Here is a 20,034-nt window from a genome sequence, read left to right as displayed (position 1 = left end):
GTTGTTATGTTTTTCTACTCTTTACTCTGGGGGGGGGGTGCTGACACCCAGTTCCCAAATAAATAATCACAGAGAGACTTATTCTTTCTTTTAAATCCTTGGCCTTAGCTTAACTTATTTCTAGCTAGCCTTTCTTAAATTATTCTGTCTACCTTTTGCTTCTGGGCTTTTAAATTTCTCTATTTCTGTATATTTTTTCTTTCCTTATTCTATGCCCGACTGTGTGGCTGGCCTCTGGCATCCTCTCTCCTCCTTTTGCCACTCTGTTTTTCTCCTTCTATTCATTCTCTCTACCTGCTAGCCCTGACTGTTCCTCTTCTGACTAGCTATTGACCTTTTAACTCCTGACTAGATCCATCCAAGTGTTTAGATAGGCAAAGTAACACAGGTTCACAGAGTTAAACAAATATAACATAAAAGAATGCAACATATCTTTGCATCAATAAACAAAGGTTCCACAACATAAATGAATGTAAAATATATTCAACTCATTTTCCACAACCGGGGCTTAGCTCACTTTCACTTTTTTATAAAGTCCATCCCAGTGAATGGTATCATTCCCAATTAACATGGGCAGTTACACTTCAGTTAACCGTCTCTGGAAACACCTTGTCTTAGTGAGGGTTTCTATTGCTGTGAAGAGACATCATGACCGCAGCAACTCTTCCAAAGGAAAGCATTTAATTGGGTGGCTTATAATTTTACAGGTTTAGTCCAGTACTGTCATGGTTGACATGGTAGCATGCAGACAGACATGGTATTAGAAGAGGAGCTGAGAGTGGAGAAGGGGCTACATCTTGATCCTGCAGACAAGAGGAAGTGGTCTGAAACACTGGCAATGGCTTGAGCATATGTGAGACCTCAAAGCCAGCCTCCACAGTGACAAACTTCCTCCAACAAAGCCACACCTCCTAATAGTGCCATTCTGTTTGGGGGCCATTTTTTTCAAACCACCACACTCTTTCACAGACACACTCAGATATTTGCCTGCTAGATGATTCTAAATCTAGTGATGTTGACAGTAAAGATTAATCATCTCATACTCCCATTATCTGTAAGAATAGTAAGCTTTAAAATTTTTGGCGTTACTAAATTTTTTTTGTGGTGCTAGGGCCTTGGTCATGCTAGGCAAGTAGTGTATCAGTAAGCAAAACCCCTAAAACCTAATTCAAAAGTATTTGTTTTCTTTTTTGAGACAGTGTCTTACTATGCAGCCTGGGTCAGGGTTGTACCTACTATGCATCCTTGACTGACCTCAAACTAGCTTTGTAGCTGTGGATGCACTTGAGCTCTTGATTTTCCTGCCACCACATCCTGGGTACTGAGATTATAGGCCTGGACTATTATATCTGGTTTACATGGTCCTGAGGATCCAACCCAGGCCATGTTTCATGTTAGTTATGCACTCAAAGATATCCCAGCCTCTTCATACATTTTCTAAGTCAGGAAAGTTTGCTTATTCTTCAGGATCCATATTAAGTAAATTTGTTCTTCATTATAGTCAGTTTATGTTGTATTCTACCGTTTGAAGTGCTAGATGGAATCGAATTTTTTCTTCTTACTGAATTTATGAAATGTCTTTACTTATTTATTCGCATATAATTGCATAAAACAATATGCTTCATGGTGACATCGTCCTATATGTATATAATATACTTGATTCTATTTAGCCACCTCATATTAGCCATCTTTAACAAGGTTTATATAGATCCATGAACATTAATAACAGTTGTAGAAAATTTGGCTAGAAGAAGTCAGTTGGTGGGTGGCAGAGAAAATAATGGCTTCATCAGAACCAAATATGTATATTAGTTCCCCTGCTATATATGATAATTTGCTGGTAGCAAAAGATTATTAGAAATAAAACACTGCTGAACAATAAGGATTATACAATATTGGGTTTGGCCTTCTTTTGAAATAGTAGACCCTAGAGTTTGGATACCAGCCCAGTGAGGCCACTGGCAAAAACTGCTAGTGCAGATTCAGGCTTTTTAAATTCTGGAACTTGAGGCTATACTCTGGGAGACTGCTGCCAAGGTGGGGCTGGCCACAGAGGCCTGCCTTTTCTGCCATAAAATGACTGGGTTTGAAATACATCCTTAAAAGGAAATGGTTTGTTCCCTGTAGTCTTTCAGTTTCAGGAAGGGGTTAATGTTGGCTTTGGGTAGCAGTGGGTTTGGATAGTGTTATCAATATTTGTGCCCAGAAAAATCAGTAAAGCCATTTTCCCTTAAAATCATCTTTTGGGAGGCTCTATATAGGTGCTGGTCATTCTCATACACATTGACATTCTTTCCATGTGCTCCTATTAGTAAGCTCATCGCCGCTCCACTACATTAGTTAATTCCCTGGAAGTATTTTTTTTTATTCTAATTGATTTACCTTCAAGTTGACAAGTAGCAGAAATAGAGACCTCATTGTTTTTGATCTCTAAAACAGAGTTCATCCTGGGATTTGTTGGGTGAATTTCAGAGCAGGCACTAACAATAGTAACTGAAATTAAGAAGCAAAGTTTCTTCAACCCCACCCTCTCGACTCCCCAGATGAAGCTGATGAACAACCACACATGTTCATTTATTGGAGGTAAACAAATGGTGCCTGCAGAGGGAATGGTTCTACACTTCTCCAACCTTTCTTAATGTGTACTCCACTCAGTTTTACTTGGATTTCAAATGTGAACAACAGATTCTAGTGGAGATTACTGTTTGTGCATTTTTAAATGGATAGTTATTAAGGAACATCTGTTTGCAGCTGTTAAAGCTCTGTGAGAGAGAGAGAGAGAGAGAACAAATTTCTTAAGTAGTAAGGCTCCATGCCAGATCAGATTAGTTTCAATATGCAGAATTATACAAGAGATTTTCTCTTTCCTTTCTTCTTTTCTCTCTCTCTCCCCCTTCCTCCTTCTCTCCCCCTCCCTTCCTTCCTTTCCCCCCATAGGGTTTCTCTGTGTACTCCTTGCTGTTCTTAAACTAGCTCTGTAGACAAGGCTGGCCTTAAAATTAGAGATCTGCTTGCCTCTGTCTCCTGAGTGCTTGGCTTAAAGGCATGTGCCACCACACTTGGCTAAGAGATTTTCTTAATCAGGCATTTCTTTTTATCATTGTCTCTTCATTTATGATGCAAATGATCTCTCTCTGTGTCTCTTTCTCTCCCTCTCTCTCTCTCTCCCCTCTCTCTCACGTTGGTCTGAGCTATTCTTGAATTCATTTCTCCTTTCTCCAGTTCCTATACACTGGGACTGCAAATGAGTCCCACTGTGCCTGGGTTTAATGATTTTTGCCTCAACCTAGGACTTTGTATATTTTATACCACTGAGTCATATCCCTGTCCTCACTGTCTCATTAGGCTTTTAAAATATTTTATTTTATACTTTTTCAAACAATGTCTCAATTTAGCGCAACTCACTATGTAGATGATACTGTCCTTTTTCTTTCCCCCTCTTTTTTATTTAAATTAGAAACAAGCTTGCTTCACAGCTCCCTTTCACTCCCAGCTCCCTCTCACTCCCCTCCTTCCCCATCCCCACCAACCCTCCAGCCCCCCACCCAATCCCCACTCTGCTCCCCAGGGAGGGTGAGGCCCTCCATGGGGGATCTCCAAAGTCTGTCCTATCATCCCTGGCAGGGCCTGGGCCTTCCCCATGTGTTCAGGGTGAGATAGTATCACTCTATGTGGAATGGGCTCCCAAAGTCCATTTTGATGTCAGGGATAAATACTGATATAGTGCCCGAGGCCCCAGAGATTGCTGATGCCTCCTCACTGACACCCACATTCAGGGAATCTGGATCAGTTCCATGTTGGCCTCACAGTCATCAGTCTGGGGTTCAAGAGCTCCCCCTTGTTCAGGTCAGCTGTTTCTGTGGGTTTCACCCACCCAGTCATGACTCATTTCCCCATCATTTCTCCCTCTCTGCAACTGGTTTCCAGGAGTTAAGTTCAGTGTTTAGCTGTGGGTGTCTGCCTCTGCTTCCATCAGCCACTGGATGAATGCTCTAGGATGGCATGCAAAATAGTCATCAATCTCATTATCGGGGAAGGACATGTAAGGTAGCTTCTCCAGTATTGCTTAGATTGCCAGTTGGTGTCATCCTTGTAGATCTCTGGAAATCTCGTTAGTGCCAGATTTCTACTCAAACCTATAATGACTCCTTCTATTATGGTATCTCTCATCTTGCTCTTCTCTATTCTTTCCTTGACTCAACCTTCCTGCTCCCCCAAGTACTCCTCTCCCCTTCTCTTCTTGCCCTTACTTTTCTCCAGCTCCCTGTCCCCTCACCATGTTCCCAGGAGATCCTGTCCCATTCCCATTCTCTGGGGTACCATGCATATCTCTCTTAGGGTTTCCCTGTTTCCCAGACTCTCTGGCGGTGAAATTGTAGGCTGGCACTCCCCAGATTCATGTCTAAAATCCATATATGAGTGAGTACCTACCATGTTTGTATTTTTGTGAATGGGTTACCTCCCTCAGGATGGTTTCTTCTAGTTCCATTCATTTGCCTGCAAATTTCAAGATTCCGTTGTTTTTTTCTGCTGAGTAGTACTCCATTGTGTAAATGTACTACATTTTATCTATCCACTCTTCGGTTGAGGGGCATCTAGGTTGCTTGCAGGTTCTGGCTATTACAAATAATTCTGCTATGAATGTAGTGGAATAGACATCTTTGTTGCATGAATGTGCATCTTTTGGGTATATACCTAAGTGTGGAATTGCTGGATCTTATGGTAGACCGATTCTCATTTTCCTGAGGAATCTCCATACTGATTTCCATAGTAGCTGTACAAGTCAGCACTCATACCAGCTTTCTCCACATCCTCTCCTGCATAAACTGTCATTGGTGTTTTTGATTTTAGCCATTCTGGCAGGAATGAGATGGTAACTCAGAGTTGTTTTGATTTGCACTTCCCTAATGGCTAAGGATGTTGAGCACTTTCTTAAGTCTCTTTCAGCCATTTTAGATTCCTCTATTGAGAATTCTCTATTTACTTTTTAATTGGATCCTTTGGTGTTTTGGAGACTTGCTTCTTGAGTTCTTTGTAAATTTTAGAGATCAGCCCTCTTGTCAGATGTGGGGTTAGTGAATATATTTTCCCATTCTGTGGGCTACCTTTTTGTCTTGTTGACTGTGTCCTTTGCCTTACAGAAGCGTCTCAGTTTCAGGAGGTCCCGTTTATTAATTGTCAATCTCAGTGTCTGTGCTACTGGTGTTATGTTCAGTAAGTGGTCTCCTTTACCAGTTCCTTCAAGAGTACTTCCCACTTACTCTTCTAAGAGATTCAGTGTGACTGAATTTATGTTGAGGTCTTTGATCCATTTGGACTTAAGTTTTGTGCATGGCGATAGACATGGATCTATCTGCAGTCTTCTACTTGCCAGCATCCAGTTATGCCAGTACCATTTGTTGAAGATGCTTTCTTTTTTCCGGTGTATAATTTTAACTTCTTTGTCAAAAATCAAGTGTTTTTAGGTGTGTGGATCCATATCAGTGTTTTTAATTTGATTCCATTGGTATACTTGTCAATTTTTGTGCCAATACCAAGCTGTTTTCAGTACTATAGCTTTATAATAGAGCTTGAAGGCAAGGATGGTGATGCCCCCGGAAGTTCATTTATTGTACAGGGCTGTTTTGGCTATCCTTGGTCTTTTGTTTTTCCATACAAAATTGATTATTGTTCTTTCAAGATCTGTTAAGAATTGTGCTGGGATTTTGATGGGGATTGCATTGAATCTGTAGATTCTTTTTGGCAAGATTACCATGTTTACTAAATTGATCCTACCTATCCAAGAGCATGGGAGCTCTTTCCATTTTCTAGTATCTTCTTTAAAGTCTCAAAGTTCTTGCTATACGGGTCTTTCACTTGTTTGGTTAGCGTTATCCCAAGGTATTTTATGTTGTTTGTGGCAATTGTAAAGGGTGATGTTTCTCTGATTTCTTTCTCAGCCCATTTATCGTCTGTATATAATAGGGCTACTGATTTTTTTAGTTAATATTGAAGCCTGCCACTTTGTTGAAGGTGTTTATCAGCTCTTGGAGTTCCTTGGTAGAAATTTTCTGGGCACATATGTAAACTATCATGTCATCTGCAAATAATGAAAGTTTGACTTCTTCTTTTCCAATTTGTATCCCCTTGGTCTCCTTTTGTTGTCTTATTGTTCTAGCTAGAACTTCAAGTATAATATTGAAGAGGTAAGGAGAGAGTGGACAGCCTTGTCTCTGATTTTAGAGGAATTGCATTGAATTTCTCTCCATTTAGTTTGATGTTGGCTGTTGGTTTACTGTATATTGCTTTTATTATGTTCATGTATTTTCATGTTATCCCTGATCTCTCTAGGATATTTGATGATACTGTCCTTTAACTTACGATAATCCTCTGGCCTTAGCCACCAGAGTAATTGGTACTATAGGCCTTCATTTTGAAAAGAATAAATACATGAAGTGATGGTGGTGTGCCAGAGGTCTTGAACCAGACCAATGACTCACTGCAATGAACATGTTATGGGTGTGGCTGATTGGACAAAAGGGTATACTGCATGACACATTGTAGTATTCATTGCCACTAGGATGAATGAAGAGATGTTGGAAAGATGGAGGATCGAGTTGGATTTGTTTGTTTTGTTTTTAATTGATTTGGGGGGTTCTTTTTACGGACTGCTGCAGGGGTAAGGGGAGGATATAGAGGGAAGAGGAGGTGAGTGGGATTGGGGTACATGATGAGAAAGTCCCAAAGAATCTAGAGTGAAATTACTTAAGGATCTAGACCCCTATGGGGATTAAAGGACCCTTTCACCGGGGTCACATATCAGATAGTTACATTAAGATTCAAAACAGCAAAATGAAGTAGCAATGAAGATAATTTTATGGTTGGGGTCGCCACACATGAGGAACTATATTAAAGGTTCACAGCATTAGAAGGGTTGAGAACTATGACTCTAGAGGGTGGCTATTAAAGTAAGCTAACATATGATAAACTCCTTGTAACCTGTCGTTTTCTTTTCAGGCTGCCTCCTGGCATTCACTAGGAGTAAAGTAAATCACCAGTTTTTTTTATTTGTAATTGTCACTCTCCTGTATAGTTGTAGATGATATAGAAATTTTGCCTTTAATCCCAGCACTCAGGAGGCAGAAGCAGACAAATCTCTGAGTTTGAAGCCAGCCTGATCTATAAAGTGAGCTCCAGGACAGCCAGGACTGTTTCACAGAGAAACCCTGTCTCAGAAATAAAGGAAGGAAGGAAGGAAAGGAAAGAAAGAAAGGTAGCCTCACTTCCCAGTTAGTATTTGTCAGTAGGAAAATCATGAAACTAGGCCTTGTTTAATGTGGAGTCAAGTGCTCAGCTTTGTCACCAGTAAGGCTAAGGGAAAGAGTAAACAGAGAATTCTGTGCCAGGGGCTTCTGTCTGAGATCAGCAAATGTGATTAGTTCTCTCATGGATGAGAAAAAGCATTGAGAGAACAAGCTGGAGCTCTGTAAGGATCCCCAGGGATTTGCCCTCTTTAGGACAGCCTGTTGTTTTCCAGTTATTTCCCCTTGTTTTTCATGTTGAGTTTCCCTTAGAGGATTCTCCTCCAGCACTGCCTGTTGAGTTTCTTTTGGATTGTGCCAGAATGTGTTTGAGTAGACCTAGGCGTGTTGTACTTGTTCTGAAATGAGAGGCGGATCTGCTTTTGTCCCCTCTATCCCTGATTCCCACTTAATAGCATTTTCAGCTCAAGCTCCATGCTTAGCAAGATGACACTCACTGTCCTCCAGGGAGGCCCAAATGCTGCCATATCTTGCCTATCCTAACAAATGAAAGTAAACTTTGTGGATTCTATAAGCTTTGGGAAAACAATATTTATAATTTGCCTTTGTAGAGAGATCCATTTTTGTTGTTCTGTATTCTGTTCTAACTTGCTTGTTGATATGTGTTAATTTTTAGTTAATGTAAAAATAATTTGGTTCACTGACATTTTCTTACAGCTTATGTTTTCCTCCATTGTCACTCCCTTGGAACTCCCCTCTCCCATTGACTCCCTTCTTCCCCGAAATAGTATACCTTCTCCTTTCATGACATGTACACACATTTAGACAAATGTTTTGCATATTAAAGAAAATGTGTTATATGTTGTCTCCCCCCATTGCCCTTTCTTATTCATCCTTCTCTTTCCCGTTTGGTCAGTTCCTCTCCCCACTGAAAGCAAGAACAAAAGTGGGTGTCTACTGCCTTTAGGGATCTTTTCTTTCTCATTTTAAAATATTTCCCTGATGACTTAGCTTGGTATTTTAGTCATGTCTCATATTAGTGTGTCTTCCAAGAGTGTGTTGCATAAATCTTAAGAACTCATAGTGTGGTTTCTCAAAACAAAAACAAAAACAAAAAATCCTCTCATTATCCCTGTACATATGGATCCTGGTGTTTTATTTAATACTTGTGCAGGCTTTTACTCTTGGCAGCCACTGAGCTGTTCTCAAGCTTTCTAATTTTGGCTTTTCTAAAGTGTTATATAAATGAAACCGTATAATATGTGACCTTTTTAGATAAAAATTTTCCCACTCAGCATAATTCCCTTATGACCCATATAAATATGTCAATAGTTCATTCCTTTTTATTGCTTAATAGTATTCCTGCATGTGTTTGTGCCAGTTTGTTTACCTATCCCCTAGATGAAGGATATTTGGATTGATTACAGTTTTTTGTGGTTGTTACAAATACAGCTGTTGCTGGAAGGCCAGCATGAGACTGATACAGACCCCGAATGTGAGACTCAGTGAGGAAGCCTGGGCAACCTATGGGGCCCTGAGCAGTGGATCAGTGTTTATCCCTGGAATACAAACGGACTTCGTGTGTCCATAACACAAAGAGGGATGCTCTCTCAGCTTGGACTCTTAGGGGAGTGCCTGGACCCTGACCTGAGTGAAATGACAGACTCTAGATATCCCCTATGTGGAAGGAATTGGCAATAGGGTGAGAGGCTGGGGGGGGGATGGTGAGGGGGTGCGGGAGGAGGGGAGGGGGAGGGAACTGGGATTGACATGTAAAACAAGCTATTTAAAATTAAAATAATAAAAAAAAATCTAAAAAAAGAAAAATAGCCCGAAGGCCTCTTAGGTCACTGACAGTCACATGGTTAAGAACTGGAGACTTCATCAATTAGTTGTCCTTCTAGGACCTTTGAGAAGTCTTACCAGGAGCAAAAGCTTATAGAATATAGGAATTATACAAACAATATGGATAACTAATTATTTTTTTATAAAATGTAGAAATTATCCAAATAAAAGGTGACCTGTACCTCAAAAAACAAAAAACAAATACAGCTGTTGTCATCTTGTGACTATTTCTTTAAGGCAAATGTTGTGGGTGGATTGTGGGCTAAAACACATGTATTTATTAATTTCACAAGAAACTACCAAACCTTTGTCTAAAGTATAATAGTTTTATTTTCCCATTAGTAGTATATAAGAGTTTTATTTTTCTGTATTCCTGATAGTACTTGTCATTGACACTGTTAATTCAGTCATTCTAGTTAGTGTATATTGAGTGGGTTTGCTTCACCATAATGATTAATGATGCTGAAAACGATAGCACGTGGCTATTTCCTATCAGTATATTTTCTTTGATCAAGTATTTTTCCCATTATGTAATCAAGTTGTTTTCTTCCTTTAGAGTTTAGTGAGTGCTTTCTGTATTCTGAATATGGATCTCTTATCAGACATCTGCTTCCAGGTATTTCCTAATGGCTTGTCTGTTACAAATCCTTTCAATGGGCCATTTCATAGAGCAAAACAGTTCTAATTTTTTGTTTTATTTCATTTTATATGTTTGAGTGCTTTACTTGCATGTATGTATATGTACCACATATGGTACACATAGAGGTCAGAAGAGGAGGCCAGATCCCCTGGAAGTAGAGTTATAGATAGTGTGAGCCTTCATGTGGGTGCTAGGAACCAAACCTGGGTCCACAGCAAGAGCAACAAATTCTCTTAAACACTGAGCTATCTCTTCAGCTCCAGATGTGTGATTTTGATTAACTCAAGTTGATTCCCTTTCCATTAGTGGATTGTGCTTCTGAAGTTGTGTCTAAGGACACTTCACCTATCTTTAGGTCAGAATGAATTTATATTATCTTTACTTTTTAGTGGTCAGGCTCAGTCCCAGAACCTCACAATGCCACAGAAATTTTACTTATGTCTAGACTTTTGTAGTGTTAGATTTTTAATTTAAATTTGGTATCTGTGTTGAGTTGACTAATTTGGAAGGACTGAGATTTAAATGGAAGTGTTTTTTTGTGGCATTTAACTTTGAGACCTTAGAAGTCTCTTAATCCTTCATTGACCTCACTTTTATTTTCTCTAAGATGGGGATAAGCCAAATTGAGTAGTACACCTGTGGTCCCAACTGCTCAAAATGCTGAGTGAAGAGGATCCCAAGAGTTTGAGATCAATTTGAGCTACAGATGGAGGCTTCAACTCAAAGTAAAAACCACAAAATGAAATGAGGATAATAGGATCTGCCTCTTAGGTTGGGATGAGAATTCCCTACTTTATATGTAAACACCCAGCTCACAGTGGCTATTGTGTTTTATGGTTTCAAATTTTGAGATTTGGTTTTATAATTTATAAAGCTTGGCAAGATATACTACATTGTCCCTTTTCATCTCTTCCAAGGCTGTTGGGGCATATATACCAGTGCTGAGGCCGGATTGCTGGCAGTTGGAGTCTAGGGATGTCACCACTTAGCAGAAGAGATGGAAGTTTCTAGTTAGGGCAGCTGAGGCCAGGGACAATTTAATACAAGGCCTGAATGTGTTACCCAAAAACAAATGAAAAAATTCAAATGTCATTGAACAACAGGGTAAAGACGATAGAGTTCAGGACCATGACTATGAAGAAACTGGGTGTCAAGCCTCCTTTTATTGACTGCTGCCTTGTATAGAGTGATTGGCCTGCCTCTTTCCCTTCAGAATGCCCTTTTATGACTGATTGGTGTTTGAAGCTTGCCCTTGTTCTTGGAAGGGAGTCAGGCTAAGATGTGTTTTGCTGTGAGCACTACTAGTTTCAAGACAGCAGCCTGGCAATGTGCTGGGGACCCCTGTTGGGAAGCTTTCTAATACTTACTTCTGAGCAGGGTGAAAAGGCTGCAGGACTCTCCGGAAGCTGACTGTGTCTGTGGTAGGTCTTGTCTGGGAGCCATTTCAAAAGCTGGATGCCACAGTCTCTTTATTGATCTTCACCATGCTTCCTGGCACTTTATGCCACGTAGGCTCCCTGGAAACTATTTTTGCTTCCTCAAAGCAAGAACTGGCAGCCTCAAGGTTGTTTTTACTTTCCTTTTGATCAGTGTTTTGCCAACTTAGGTGAATAAATCTTTTGTATCCACATGTTCATGATACGGTGTAAGGAAGTGCTGTTAACTGGAAAAATGGAAGCCATAAGCAGTTTAAGCAGAATCTTAATGCTTTAGCTGGAATAGTATCACTGAAAACTGCCCCTGCAAGTGAAACAGTCCTTCAGCTAAAAGGCACAGCAAAGTCAATGCTTTTTAATGCCTAGGACTGAAGAAATAAACACTGTGGTCTTCATATGCAAACCTCCAAGATGACACCTGACTTCAACAGGTTGTACATTAGAAAGTTCTGTCATGCCGGGCGTTGGTGGCTCATGCCTTTAATCTCAGCACTTGGGAGGCAGAGGCACGAGGATCTCTGTGAGTTAGAGGTCAGCCTGGTCTACAGAGCGAGTGCCAGGATAAGCTCCAACACCATAGAGAAACCCTGTCTCGAAAAACAAAACAAAAAAGAAAGTTCTGTCATGTTTTCTATTTAATTTGATCTGAGAACAAGAATGAGAGTAGTGAGTCAGGAATTGTTACCCATATTATATATAAACTATTAGGTGGAACTTGAAGGTACTGAGATGCCTTATGGTTTATAGAATGGACGTTGAAGAGACTGGGTACTTTTGAAATTTGGGGGTTAAATACATATGATATAAGTTTGGGATTTTCTCTGTGTGTATGTATTTTATTCATGGACATTATTTGCATCTATAATGTATAATCATTACTGTTTCTGAAATTTTTTATCATCCCCAACAGAAACTATAATCAATTAAACAATTCATCCCTTTGCTCCTTCCTTTCAGATTCTAGTATCTCAAATCTACTTACCAGTCTGTGTGACTGCTTATTCAAGATGTTTGATAAAACATTATTTTTCAGAGCTGTACAAACTGTACTATATATGTAAAATGCCATTTTATGTTTTTCTTTTGTCTCTTCTTCATTCTCCTTTTTTTTTGTTTTGTTCTGGTTATCCCAATACTCTCTATGTAAAACCAAGCTGGTGTTAAACACACAGAAACCATGCCTCTGCCTCCTGAGTGTTTGGATTAAAGGTGTACACCACCACCACCATGCCCCGCCTTTCCTTTTTTGTAAATACTGGAGTTAGGACATTAGGCCTTTATGCATTCCAGGCAAGCACCCTATCATTTAGCTGTCTCCTTTTCCCCTCCTGTCCCCTCCCCTCTTTTCCTTTCTCCTCTTACTTTTTTTATTGTGCTGTTTCTTTTTTGATTAAATCTTTAAGCTTTTCACATATGTCTACTGTATTTAGACCATTTCCCCACTTCCTCTCTTTATTCCAAGTTCTCCCACGTACTGCCCCACATGCTGCCTCTCAAATTCATGTTCTCTTTTTCTTTAAACATTGTTTATATATGCATATATACACATACAGGAATAACTAAATATAACCTGCTGGGTCCATTTAGTGTGTATGTCTTTAGGGCTGACCTTGCTATTGATTACCTATAGCTGTTCATGTAGGGGTAGAGCCCCATGAGATTTCCCCCACCCTTGTTGGCATGTCAGGTGTTCAGGTCTTATTTTGACAGCTCTATTTTTGGGATTTCATGGGTGAAGCTTCTCTGTCATGTATCAAAGACACAATCGCATAAGCCCTCTGGCTTGCAGAATCTTTACACTTCCCTTCCATGATGTTCCCTGAGCCTTAGGTACAGATGTGATGTACATATATAAATTGTGTCTAGGTACCCTACAGTCAGTTATTCTCTGCATTTTGACCAGCTGTGTGGCTTTCTGTAATTGTCTCCATCTGCTGCCATAAGTTTCCTTGATGATGGCTGAGAGCCACACTTATCTGTGGGCATAAGGATAAATAGAATACAGGTAAGTACTTTATTAGCTTGACAAAATGGCAGTGGTAAGGCCTCCTTTAAGATCTATGGCCTCACTACCTGGGGGTAGTTGACTAGGTATGCAGTACCAGGTAGGATTTCCCTCCTGTTGCGTGAACCTTAAGTCCAATTAGACAGTTGTTAGGTACTGCCAAGATATGAGTGCTACTGTTGCACCTTTAGGGATATCTTGTCATACTGGTCATTGTGATTCATAGACTTTACATCTGGGTAGGACTGTTAATTGTGTCCCTCCCTCCCTTGGCATTTTACATAGCACCTTATGACTATGAAAGCTTGTGTGCAGGGAGGATGCTTTCAGGTCACATCCTGATTCCTTAGAGTCCTGTGTCTGAATAGCACTTGGGGTAGAGTAATAAGTGTTATAAGTTGCTGTATAGCAAGACCTTGTCAAACAAAAGTGAGTGAAAGCTGTAGTGATATACACCTCAAATCCCAGCACTCAAGAGACAGAAGCAGGTAGCTCTCTGTGAGTTTGAGGCCCGCATATTCTACATAATGAACTCCAGACTACTCAGAGCTACACAGTGAGGTCCCAGGTTTAGAGAGAGAAATAATATAACACGAGTGATATAAGAGAAAATGGAAGGAGGACTTTAACTGGGAAGAAGAGAGGAAGGACAATACAGAAAGAGAGGGAGGAGAGGTATAAGTAACACTAAGCATATTTGAAAAGCTATAGGAAATCATATTATTTCATATTTACCAAAATTACATATCATTATATACAAATTTCATACAATTATATGTATATATGTTTGTAGTTTAAATGAAGTTATGCCAGTTAGGGTGAGAATGCTCCCATAAAAGTCATAGACCATCTATGTCACTGCCTGGGGTACCAGCCTCTAGCAGCACAGGGCTTGAAAGGAATGCACATAGTCAGTGTATAATATGGCTTTTTTATCTGAGGGAGTAGGGGTAAAAGACACACACTTTCTTGATGATTTCCATCAGACCTTTTCTTTATTCTTCTTTTGCATTCTTTCCATTCTTTCCTTCCCTCATTCTTGATGTTTCCTTCTCCTCTCTTTATTCTTGATATTTCCCTTCTAATCCCTTCTAACTCTCTCATTCTTGATGTTTCCCCTCCAACTCATTTTAACTCTATCTTATGTTTTCCCTTACAGCTTATATACCCAAGCAAAATCTTTCAGGCAATATAAAAATTATAATGTGGTTACATTGTTTTGCATACATGCATTCAACTCCATACTTTCTCTCTCTCTTAGGAAAACAAGCAGGCAAATAAAAAGACAAACAAGGGCAAAGCAAATTAGTAAACTAACAACCAAAAAATTAAAAATAAAATCTATTTTCACTGAAAAACAAAGAGGTATGAGAAATGCAGACACACACCTTGTGTTGGCTATCCTTGTCAACTTGGTTACATCTAGAATTATCTAAACCCAAGTGTCTAGGTTCACGTGTGAGGGAGTTCTTAATTAAATAATTTGAGGTGGGAAGATACACCTTTAATCCAGATCTTTTGAGGTGGGAAGACTCCCCATCAATCAGGGTCGCATCTTCGGTTGGCAGCCTATGTAAGGACATGGAAGAAGGAAGCCTTTGATCTTTGCCTGCTTGCTCTCACACTTGCCAGCCCATCCATCCCTTCACTGGCATTAGAGCCCACTTATTCAGGATTCTAGGGTTTACTGAAGACCAACTGAGACATCCAGCCTTGTGTACTGAATAACTACTGAGTTCTTGGATCTTCTATTGGTAGACACTCATTGTTGGACTAGCTGGACCATACATGTAAGCCATTCTAATAAATTGCATATGTATATTTTTCTATAAGTTCTGCTCCTCTAAAGAACCCTGACTAATACACTCATTAAAAACACCAAATCAGGCAGGGCAGTGGTAGCACATGCCTTTAAATTCAGCACTCGGGAGGCTAAGGCAGGTGGATCTCTGTGAGGTCAGCCTGGTCCACAAAGCAAGTTCTAGGACAGCTAGAGCTACACAGAGAAACCCTGTCTTGAAAAAAAACCTCCACAAAATTGGAAACCATAATATACGTAATATAAAAGCTAAAAACCCAGTAAGGTTAAAAAAAAGCCCCAACAAAACAATGTGAGACAATATTACCTTTGAGTTAGGTTTGCGTTGGCCATTTAATGCTGGGCATGGGGCCTGCTTTATGTGATTTGTATGCACAGTGGAAGTGGGTATCAGTTGCAGACAGCTTCTTGGTTGGGGATGAGGAGTGTGTAATCCCCTTTCAGCTTGAACCTGTGCATGCTGCCGCAGTCGCTGTGAGTTCATATATGCATCTGTTCTCTTGTAATTGTAAGTCAGTTTCCTTGGTGTCATCTAACTCCTGTGGTTCTTACCGTCTTTCCACATCATATTCTGAAGTTAGTTCCCTTGCCATGAGGGGAGTTTCATGACGATAACCATTTAGGACTGCAGGTTCCAAGTTCTCTCTATCTCTGCACATTGTGCAATTGTGGGTCAGTGTGATAGTTCCCATCACTGCAAGAGGAAGCTTTTTTTGGTGATGGCTGAGTGAGACATTGATCTGTGTCCATGTCAGGTGTGACCACTGTGGATTCCAGGTGGAGAGTATGATTTGTGATTTTTGTTGCTGAAAACTCAGCATTTGAATATTCTAAATGTAATAATTTTAGAAATCAGATGTACTTTCATTTTAGGATCATCCATTCATGCTTTTAGTTAATGAAATTCATATTGTAGTCTAGTTGAGTGATTTTCACGAGGTGTTTTTGCAATGGATATATTCTCCTGTGTGATCACTGGTCTTAGTTGGTGTTCAGTAACAGTTTGACATACACTTTTTTATTAATGTCAGGAGCTCACAAAGCACTGTCATCAGTTATCGTCATCATTGACAGCAACAAACGTCTACTAGTCTTTGCAGAGGTACTTCCTTCCATGCCATACCCTTATGCCCGAGCTTTTCTTACCTCTGTTCAGTTTAACCTATGTTTAGTCTTCTGTCTGCTAGGCAGACGTCCAACTACTGCATTATCTCTCCAGCCCTCTCTTTGTTTTATTTTGTGATGGGATCTTACTGTTTTGTCAAGACTGGATTTAAATTAGCTGGAATTGTAAAACATGCCAGCTTACAATTTTCAAGTAGTAGATTTTCTAGCCTGAATTCAGTGTTAGGTAAAATCACAAGTGCCTGACTTCGGCCCTTCATGTCGCCTCTCAAATCGGTTAGAACAGAAATTCACAATAGTTTGTGAATAAAATCTGTTTTGTTTCCTGTGAAACTAGAGCCCAGGGCCCACAGGAGGATAGAGAATGAAGAACTTTAAAACACCAAAATGCCACTTTCAGTAGCCAAAGATCATTTGCCAGAGGCATGTAAAAATGATAGGAAAACACTCCTACTTTGAGGTTGCCTTTTCTTGAGTCAGTCTTCAGTCATCGTGAACCTTTGCCTACATTCCAGAGCACTGATAAAGTCCGTTTTTAACTGATTCTGCTTTATCTTTGTGTCTCTCTCCGGGATGGGAAATGTCTTCATTGTCCTTTTGTTAATGTTACCTAGACTATAGTTTTAAAAAAGAAACTTCCATGGTTTTATTTTGCGATTTTAAAAGTTAGCCTACAAAGTAATGGGTTTCATCATGGTGTTTCCTACTCATTATTTTGCTTTATTCTTTCTCCTCTTCCTCCTCCACTGTCCTCTTGCATCAAACCCAGACCCGCTGGTCCCTTCCACCCTCCCACTTCTACTTTATTTTTAATGTTTTTTTTCTCAAGACAGTGTTTCTCTGTGTAATAGTCCTGGCTGTCCTGGAACTCACTTGTAGACCAGGCTGGCCTCAAACTCACAGAGATCCACCTGCCTCTGCCTCCCGAGTGCTGGAACTAAAGTCGTGTGCCACCAACGCCCGACTCCACTTCTAGTTCTTATACCACATGTTATATCATTACTCTATTTTAAACACTTTAAAATATTTATCACTCATTTTGTGTATTGATGTTGCTTGCATGTATGTCCGTGCACCATGTGTATGCCTGGTATTTGAGGAGCCAGAAGAGGAATCGGATCTCTTGAACCTCAAATTATATATGGTTATGAGCTGCCATGTGGGCCTTGGGAAATGAACCTCAGTTCGTCTACAAGAGCAGCCAGGACTCTTAAACACTGAGTCATCTCTCCAGCATCTTTGAACTCTTCTTAATTTAGATTGCTTAATGTTGAATTCTGCATCAATCAGTCACTAGCTCTGTAACCTTGGAGTAGTTATTTAACCTCTTTTTTCCCTGGAATGCTAACAGTATCTGTCTTTGAGGGTGGTAGTAAGCAATATCAATCCTTCTACCACACTTAGAATGTTATACATGTTTAATTATGCCATAGCTATATATACCACTACTAAAGAATGTAATTTCAATGTGTGATGTACAGCATGATGTAAATGACAGTTAGAATGTAAAAATATTTGTATCTTAAGACTGATGTGGTATCATCATCTTGTTTCAGGCATTGCATTTTGCTTTTAGAGTACCCAGCTCTCAGAAGGCATGTGACTTCCTTATGGATATATAGGAAATTATGATGTAATCTAACTTTGAATTATGTCCCTGATGCATGTTGTATATATCGTGATACCGGAGGCTTATTCCCTCTCCCATATAGTAGTTTGTCTATAGAAACTGTCTTGCTAAGTTCTTAGCATTGCATGTATTGGATGTGTGTTAGCAGTGTGCCCTCAGTGGATAGAAGAGGAGGGTGATTCTGAGTTTTTTTCTTTTTGGTGTGTGTGTTATTTTGTTGTTTTATTTTTTGATTGTGCTGTCAACCAAACCAAGGCCTTGCACATGCTAAGTAAATGTTCTAACTGTAAACTATATGCTGTCCTTTGAGTCTTTTTTTTGAAGAAAATGTGCTAAAACCAGACAGGATGAATTAATTGGGTATAGGATTCACAAGCAGTTTGTTGCTTTCTTGTCATGAGACCTTGGGCAGAACAGTTTTAGAAATAAATTTTGTTTTATTCCATAAAGCTGTACAATATGTGAAATGATATCCCATCTAAGTATAGTTATGGGCACATGATAGACTTGCACCAAATATGACTTTTCTATTTAAATTTGTATTACATTTTAATTCTTTGTGCAGAATAGTTTTAGAAATATAAGTGAAAATAACTTACATTTCATAGAGCTGTCTTAGAGTATGAAATGTTACCTAAGAATAGTGATGTGTAATTGGTAGATGACAGACTTGCACCAAATATTACTTTTCTTTTCTACTTTAGTTTTTATTATGTTTATTTATTCATGTATGTTGGGGTGCATAAGTCAAAGGCTAACATGTTGGTTCTCTCCTTATACATGGATCCTTGGAATCACACTCAGGTCATCAGGCTCCAAGTACATTTACATGCAAGGCCACTTAGACAGCTCCATTTCTACTTTTTTGTGGGGGTTGAGACAGGGTTTCTCTGTGTAGATTTGGAGCCTTTCCTGGAACTTGCTCTATGGACCAGGCTGGTCTTGAACTTACAGAGGATCCGCCAGCCTCTGCCTCCTGAGTGCTGGGATTAAAGGCGTATGCAACCATCGCCCGGTCCTCCCTTTCTACTTAAAAAAAGTAGCAGAAATAGGTCCACTGATATTCTTTCTTCTCAAGTCAAGCCTTGCGTATGATTACTGGTGTGTAAAATTAGAACATTGGTCTCTGGGGTGAGTTTGTGACTGCAGGAGAGGTAGCAGCTGGAAGATGTAATTCTCCAGGGAGACAGTCGTGGTGCTGACTGAAGAGCTGTTGGTGACATATGAAGATGGCAGTTGCTTCATGTCAGTTTGTACATTCTGAGATGTCTGCTTCCTGTTGGTGTGTTTTTCGGAGACTATCAGAAACATGCCCCCACTCATTTGCCGTACTAAGCTTGTGCTAATCTTTTTCAATATGCTGGACTCTGTAGTCCTCCAAATTGAGTTTTGTTCTTATTCTCTGCCTGGAAAGTTTTGATTTCCATGCCTAGAAAATGCCTACATAGCCTCTAAATCACTATCACTGTCTTTTAATGCCTTGTGGGTGATCCTTCAGCAGAATGGCAATAGTTAGTCCTGTCTCTGGAATAGCAATCACTATCACTGTCTTTTAAGGCCTTGTGGGTGATCCTTCAGCAGAATGGCAATAGTTAGTCCTGTCTCTGGAATAGCAATCACTATCACTGTCTTTTAAGGCCTTGTGGGTGATCCTTCAGCAGAATGGCAATAGTTAGTCCTGTCTCTGGAATAGCAATCACTATCACTGTCTTTTAAGGCCTTGTGGGTGATCCTTCAGCAGAATGGCAATAGTTAGTCCTGTCTCTGGAATAGCAAATTATAACTTAGTTTAAATACTATTTTCCTCTATTAGAGAGTGTACTCATTTGATGGCAGTGGTTAGTGAAGTGGATACATTTGTAATGTACATTTTAATATTACAATATAATTACATTTGTAATGTAAAAAGCCTTGCCCATGGAGAAGTTCTGACAGCTGAAATCTATTATTGGATATATGCAACATGAAAATGAAAGGCCCAGAAACTGATTTTGGGGTTCAACATTCAAGCTGAAGATCAGAAAAGCGATGCAGCCTGGCACTAGCTCTCACTCACACTGAAATGCGATCCTGTGTCCACCAAACCTCAGACTGTAACCTCTCCTCAGTGTGGCTGGAGAATCCTGAGACTTCAGTGCCTTCCTATCCTCAGTGTGCCTGGAGAATGAGTGCCTGATAGCGACTACTGAAGACCCTGCTCCTATCTTCTATACCCCTCCAGTGTTGGGATTAAAGGCGTGTGATCCCAAGTGCTGAGATCATTTTTGTGTGAGCTCTTTCTCTGTAGGACTGG

General features: G+C 39.9%; 1 protein-coding gene across 4 annotated transcripts in view; it reads left to right on the top strand.

Annotated features, from left to right (window-relative positions):
• The window catches only part of Ophn1 (oligophrenin 1), a 326,237-nt gene that overhangs the window by 41,107 nt on the left and 265,096 nt on the right, over positions 1 to 20,034 (top strand). The window lies entirely within an intron of this gene.

Source organism: Mesocricetus auratus, unplaced genomic scaffold, assembly GCF_017639785.1.
Source record: "Mesocricetus auratus isolate SY011 unplaced genomic scaffold, BCM_Maur_2.0 Super-Scaffold_100003, whole genome shotgun sequence".
NCBI lineage: Eukaryota > Metazoa > Chordata > Mammalia > Rodentia > Cricetidae > Mesocricetus > Mesocricetus auratus.
The sequence above is the reverse complement of the archived record's forward strand: the minus strand, read 5'-3'. Positions and strand labels throughout refer to the sequence as shown.